The sequence below is a fragment of the Equus asinus genome, chromosome 7, assembly GCF_041296235.1.
Source record: "Equus asinus isolate D_3611 breed Donkey chromosome 7, EquAss-T2T_v2, whole genome shotgun sequence".
Classification (NCBI taxonomy): domain Eukaryota; kingdom Metazoa; phylum Chordata; class Mammalia; order Perissodactyla; family Equidae; genus Equus; species Equus asinus.
The window spans coordinates 104359928-104365808 of NC_091796.1; the positions used below are offsets into that span (position 1 = coordinate 104359928).

Sequence of the window (5881 nt, forward strand, 5' to 3'; positions counted from 1 at the left end):
AACCCCACATACACTTAAAATAGCAAAATCTAATGTAATGGAGCAGTTACGGCTGTCCAAGCGCCTTGCTATCCACTGCCAAATTCAAGTCTGAAAACCCCGTGAGAGAGGCAGGGCGGGGCGCGCCACTCCTGGTACCAAATGCACCACCTGCGGCTGGCTGGACAGACCAAAGCTGCTGCTGGTTGCTCATCTGCTCCCAACAGACCCTCCTGCGGCCGCCAGCTGCTGATGGTCCACCGCCACGGCAGCGTCTCTGCTTGTGAGCCACTCCGGCACTATACTCTTGGAAAGTTCCTAATCCTCTATGACCCGCCCCAATTCTGCCTTTAGAAGAGAAATGACAACCCTTCAAAATTTTGAAGACAGCTTTGTGTCCCCCTCAAAGTCTTCTCTTCTCCAGATTTAACATGCCCCTCACCACGTACTTCTCTAAAGTGAAAGAATCCACTTAGGTATATTATACTTCAATGAATGTTTTTCTTCTAAGTCAACAAAACCCTTCAGATGTGCTCTGAGAGGGGCACAGCTCAGTGGGACCACTGCCTTCCTAGAACTACACTCAAGGAGATTTTACCAATATACCTAAGTCTGCCCTAGCTTCTCTACGAGCCAAGTGAACTAGTGACTTCACACATTCATTCAGGGCACATTTCTTGAGTATCTAATCTGAAATGCAAAGATGAGACAGCTGTTTATGATAAGATGCTAATCAGCTAAAACCCCGTGTTACACAAACTGATCTTCAGCCAGATAGATGCGCTATATTAAACAACTGAGGTTTTGAACCTAAATGCAACTATTCATGCTAACCATCATGTTGTCTGTTTCTAGGCTGCTAAAACGATGTCATCTCTGCTACATACAATGTCCTGTGGCAGGTCCCCAACATGATCATCTTCATCATAACTGCATCATTTGGGCATTTATTCTATCAGGAACTCAGGTAAGCATTTTACACAACTGATAAAGACAGATATTATGCCCACTTTACAGATGAGAAAACTGAAGTTTAGAGAGGTTAATTAATTTATATAAGATGTCAGCCTCGGTTGCTGGCATAGCTTCACCAGCACACCCAGAGGGCAAACTTTACTGATAATAATATTTAACGGATTCAGTCAAAACCAACACACTGATGAAGGCTCTAAAGTTCAAAATAACGGTATTCCCACACAGTAGTAAAATATACCATGTAAAGGTTTTATTTCTTTGGTCTTTTAAAAATAAAGAGCCATATTGCTGGCCTAGTCCAAAACCCCAGGAGTGGCCTCAGCTTAAATTTGGGACACAAGCAAAAGTTCCAAACGAGCTTCCCCACAATCCTACAAATCCCACACCAATCTCTGCAATGCCACACTTTTGTCATAGGTGGAAAAACTGCAGAAACCGCCTAGGTGACCACAGCATGTAGCAAGGCTAAATCATCACAATCAACAAAGGAAAAACTTCATTAGTCATTAGTAAATATTTTATGGTGAAAGCAACTTTAATGAGTATTTTTCAACACTAATCCTTACCTTCTCTTAACTGTGCTTAACAGAAAACTATTGATATTGAAGTGTCACGTCTATTTTCTGAGACTGAAACCTTTAAACCACTTACTCATAGGATTTTTTAGACCTTATTAAGTTCTAATGAACTGTATCGTAAACAAAGTGGAAAGTGAAACTCAGGATCGTGGGCAATAAGCCTAAAATAATGTGTGTTTATTAAGAGTCTATGCAGACATCTGATTATCCACATTCTCTAGACAATGTTTTATTCCTTCTAAAAAATAATGAAGGCATTTCTTCCTGCTCTGTCCCTCTGTCCTCCTCTCCCTCCGCACCCCCATTACTGAGACTACGCATGTAAAAGGTTAAAATTTTACTTTGGCTTAGTAAATCAGTATCACTTAGATCCCTTTCGAAATCTTAACTTTAAAGTCCGATTTGTCTTCCATTGTCAGCCAAGAGTGCTTGGACTTATCCTGATTATTAAATAACTTCTACTCGGAAAGTACTTAAAAAAAAAGAAAGAATTTCAAAGCCTTAACTTTAGTATTTGAATTTTATAATCATTTGGAATCATTTTTCTTCCATTCAAATTTACTTCCATTGAAAACTGTCAATACCTGTGTCCGTAACTCTCGTTTTACCATCTGTTTATTTCTAAAACAGAGGAAACTCCCAAATGGAAATGGAGTCCACATAACTAATCACTGGCTTCAGTTACTGGATGAATTTAACAACAAAAAGCAGAACTTCTAATCTTTCCAATTCTGCTAAGCTTTTTTCCCATAAGACTACTAAGTGACCTAAAAAAAAAAAAAATCTCAACTCCTTTGTAATAGAAAAATATACCATGTGTATTATTTTGTTAGAAATTTTTAGTTTGAGAATAAACATTATGTAAATTAATTATATTTGTAGATCAAAATATTTAACATCCCCAATTTTAAAAATAGGAAAATGAGATAATATAAGAAAATCCAATATGCAGAAGTCAATTTTGCCAAGTAAGGTACACCTGTAAATGCAACAAAAGTGAAAACTAGAAAAATTTAAAAGCAAGGAATCTTTAGTCTAATACTCTGAATTGGTTAAATATGACTCAGGATGAACTGATATCTAAGATTAACACTGCTATGACCATAGCAGGAGAAAAAAGGATGCATAGCAAATCAAAATATTCTTCACCGATAAATTAATGGGCCCAAATAAAATACTAGCTAATGGAGAAAACAAATAATTGGCCACAAGCAACTTCCAAAGTAACATAAGAATAAAGATATATTCACTGTTCTGTTAAAACTGTTTAATGCCACAGCAAGAAATAACTCTTCTTCCTCTGTGGGCGAACAAAATCTAGGCTCCATTCCCACGACTTGGGTATAAGGAGAGGAAACACACTTGGAACTCTTCCCCCCAAGCCCCAACAGAAGCACCATGCACAGCAGCCAGGGACAGACAAACCAGTTTCTAAAGATAAAAAAACCTTCCAGTGAAAGAGATTCATCAAGCTATACAAAAAAAGATACAGTATTATTAGTTACATTTCTAAAAGCTACTTCAGATTGGTGATAAGAAAAAAGGAGATGATGTAATTCAAACATTTTAAGAGACCTGGAAAGCCTCAAACTAAACTGACATCTAGTAAAGAAGAATGCAAGTTAACTCTGAGCCAGGAGGCAAGATTTTTTACTCTATTTTTACTAAAATTCCAAGCAGCACAAACTCTCTACCTGGTTTTCAGTGAATTCAATAATCATCTACTACTGACTATGAGCAGGCCTCTGTTGTGCTAATGTTGACACTTTCCTCTAGCTGTCATCTTGTCAGTCTCTTCTAGATATGAGAGCATCAAGCTTTAAGGAGGCTGTTGTGACTGATTATCAGAGCTCTCAAAACTTAAAGAGTTTCCAATGGTTGAACTTCAGAATGGAAAAATATTTGAGTACAACCTTCACAGTTTTCTCAGTCCCCAGTGGCTTCTAAAGCAAAGGTTTAGCCATCATTTAAAACGTGGCCTAAGTTCACCATATAGAAGAGGAACTCCATAACCGTTACTTTCTTATTGACACAAACGAACAGAAACCTTCATTTCTACAGCACATATAGGCAGAAATGTTTTAACTTTCAAGTCCAACATCATTCCTATTCAAGGAAAAAAGCACTGAGAGCTGTCAGCAAATGAGAAGAGATGAGATGCAGCAACCATTTTACTCGTTCAGACTAGTTTCATTTCAGATATTAACTTACAATTTTGAATAAAGAGAGGAAAAGGAGGGCAGACAGGAAAGGGCAGAAGCCTGAAAACCAAAGTTGTTCGGGATCCCAGTAAAGAGGCTGCTCCGTAGCTGTTCGAGAAGTCGGCTTTGCAAACTAGTTTCCTGGGCCAGGGAAAAACTCCTTAAATTGCTGGAACTTTACCAAAATGTCGATCACAGCAACCCTGGGGACTCATTTGGTAAGGCAGGACTGCACGAATAGTAGCCTGTATAAACACAATATATTATGGCGCAAGCAAGTCTTGACAAATTTTAACCGTGGAAAGTAAAGCTGCTTCTATTTTGCTACACTCTTCAGTTAAATGCATTCACTTAAAATAGTAAGAAAAACCTGTCCAAGATTATTACTGATTATTTCAGTTTTAAATACCAGTGGGGTCATTTTTGAGAAGAAAAATGGGGAAGAGAGAGGTATCATTTACATACAGCAAAATTCACACTTTTCAGCGTCCAGCACTATGAGTTTTGACAAACGCATATAGCTGTGTAACCACCACCACAACCAAGCTATGGACCGGTCCATCGCTAAAAGATTTAGCTCTTTGGAGGTTCATAAAAATAAAATTAACCTGTAAGCAAACTTTAAAAGTATCTCTGCTTTTGAAACATCCCCTCCTTCATTTGGAAAAGCAAAACAATACCCTCCAAGTGATCCGCAACCTGTCAACACACGGCGGGAGTGAGGCCCCCGCAGCAAGTGGTGCCCGACACTAAGCGGCTCCTTCTCCCCGAGCGCAAAGTGGGAGAGGCGGAGTTGCATCGCCAGGCTGGAGCCACGAGGAGGAAGAGTCGAAGGCCGGAATGACAAACTCCAAAACCCCGAATTCTTCTCCCTACTAGGGCACTGAGCGTGTGGACGATGGCCAGGGCGCGTGGGCAGAAAGATGACCTATTTTCAACGACTGTTTTTATAAGTGGAAAGTGAGGGAGAGAAGCAGGGGCTGGTCCCCGGGCAGCCCGGCGGGCACCTGAGGTTTGGAGAGAGAGGAACATGAAAGCCACACAGCCTTCGCCCAGCCAGCGGCGTGACGGGAGGGAGGGAGGAAGGAAGGAAGCGAGAGCGCGAGCCCGCCGCACGCAGAGCCGAGCCGACCAGCGCGAGGGAGCCGGGCCCGGGCCCCACCCGGTGGGCGCCGAGGGGCTGGGTGCCCCCTGCACCTGCCGCCACCTCCGGGGCAGGCGGAGCGGGGCCGGGAGCGTCGGGCGCCAGGAGGGAACGCGGGGCAGCGGCGAGCGCGCCCGCCCCCAGGGCCGGCGGGCAGAGGCCGAGCGGCGCCCTCCGACCCAGCCGGGCCCCCAGCAGCCGGCCCTCCCCGCCAGGCCCCAGGGCGCACACCGCCCCCCGCGCCCCGGGCTCGGAGCGGCCGGCCGGGTGCGGGCTGGACCTCGGCCGAGGGGCGCCGGCCGGGCCGGGGGGCGGCCTCGCAGCGCTTCGGGGCGGCGGCACGAGTCTGCCCCGCGGGCCGCGCGCGGGGACAGGCCGCCGCCGGCACTCACCTGCCCGCTAGCACCTTCGCGCAGCGGCGGCCGCGGCGCCACACTCCGGCCCGCACCCACCGTCCGCCTCAACCAAGCCCCAGGCGGCGGTGGCGGCGGCAGCGGCAGCGGAGGCCGGACGGGAGGGGCGGGACGGCGGCCGGAGACGGCCCCGCTGCCGCGGCCCAACCCGGCTCCGCCCGCCCCCGGGCCCCGCCCCCGGGCCGCCGCCGCCGCCGCCGCCCATTGGCCCGCGGCTCAGACGCATGGGCGCGGCCCCGCCCCGCCGACCCCCAACCGTTGCGCTCTGGTTCCTCCCCAGCCATTGGGCCTGCGGGCTCCGGGGGTCCGAGCGGCCGGCTCGGCCCCGCCAGCTTCGGGGCCACAATTGGCTAGACTGCGCCCACGCCCGGGCGTTGATTGGAGGACAGGCGCCCCGGCCCCGCCCCTCGTGCCCAAGTTCCGTTAGCAGGTTCGGTTGCTCTCGAATTCTCTCTCGCCCGGGGGGGCGGGACCAACGGGATGGGGCCCCCTCTGGCCAGCCCCTCCTCCTGCCCGCAGCGACCACTGACACTCGGGGAGGAACCGACAGGAGATTGGCGGCTCTTTCCTCTTTTGAGGGCTCTACTTTCT

General features: G+C 47.2%; 1 protein-coding gene across 2 annotated transcripts in view; it reads right to left on the reverse strand.

Annotated features, from left to right (window-relative positions):
• SETD3 (SET domain containing 3, actin N3(tau)-histidine methyltransferase) overlaps window positions 1–5460 on the reverse strand; it is a 75273-nt gene extending 69813 nt beyond the window's left edge. The window contains exon 1 of one of the 2 annotated variants that reach the window (XM_044774298.2): window positions 5270–5460. The gene's annotated coding sequence lies outside the window, so the exon portion shown is untranslated. The remainder of the gene's footprint in view (window positions 1–5269) is intronic. The other variant, XM_044774297.2, reaches the window with a different exon arrangement.
• Window positions 5461–5881: the final 421 nt, after the last annotated feature.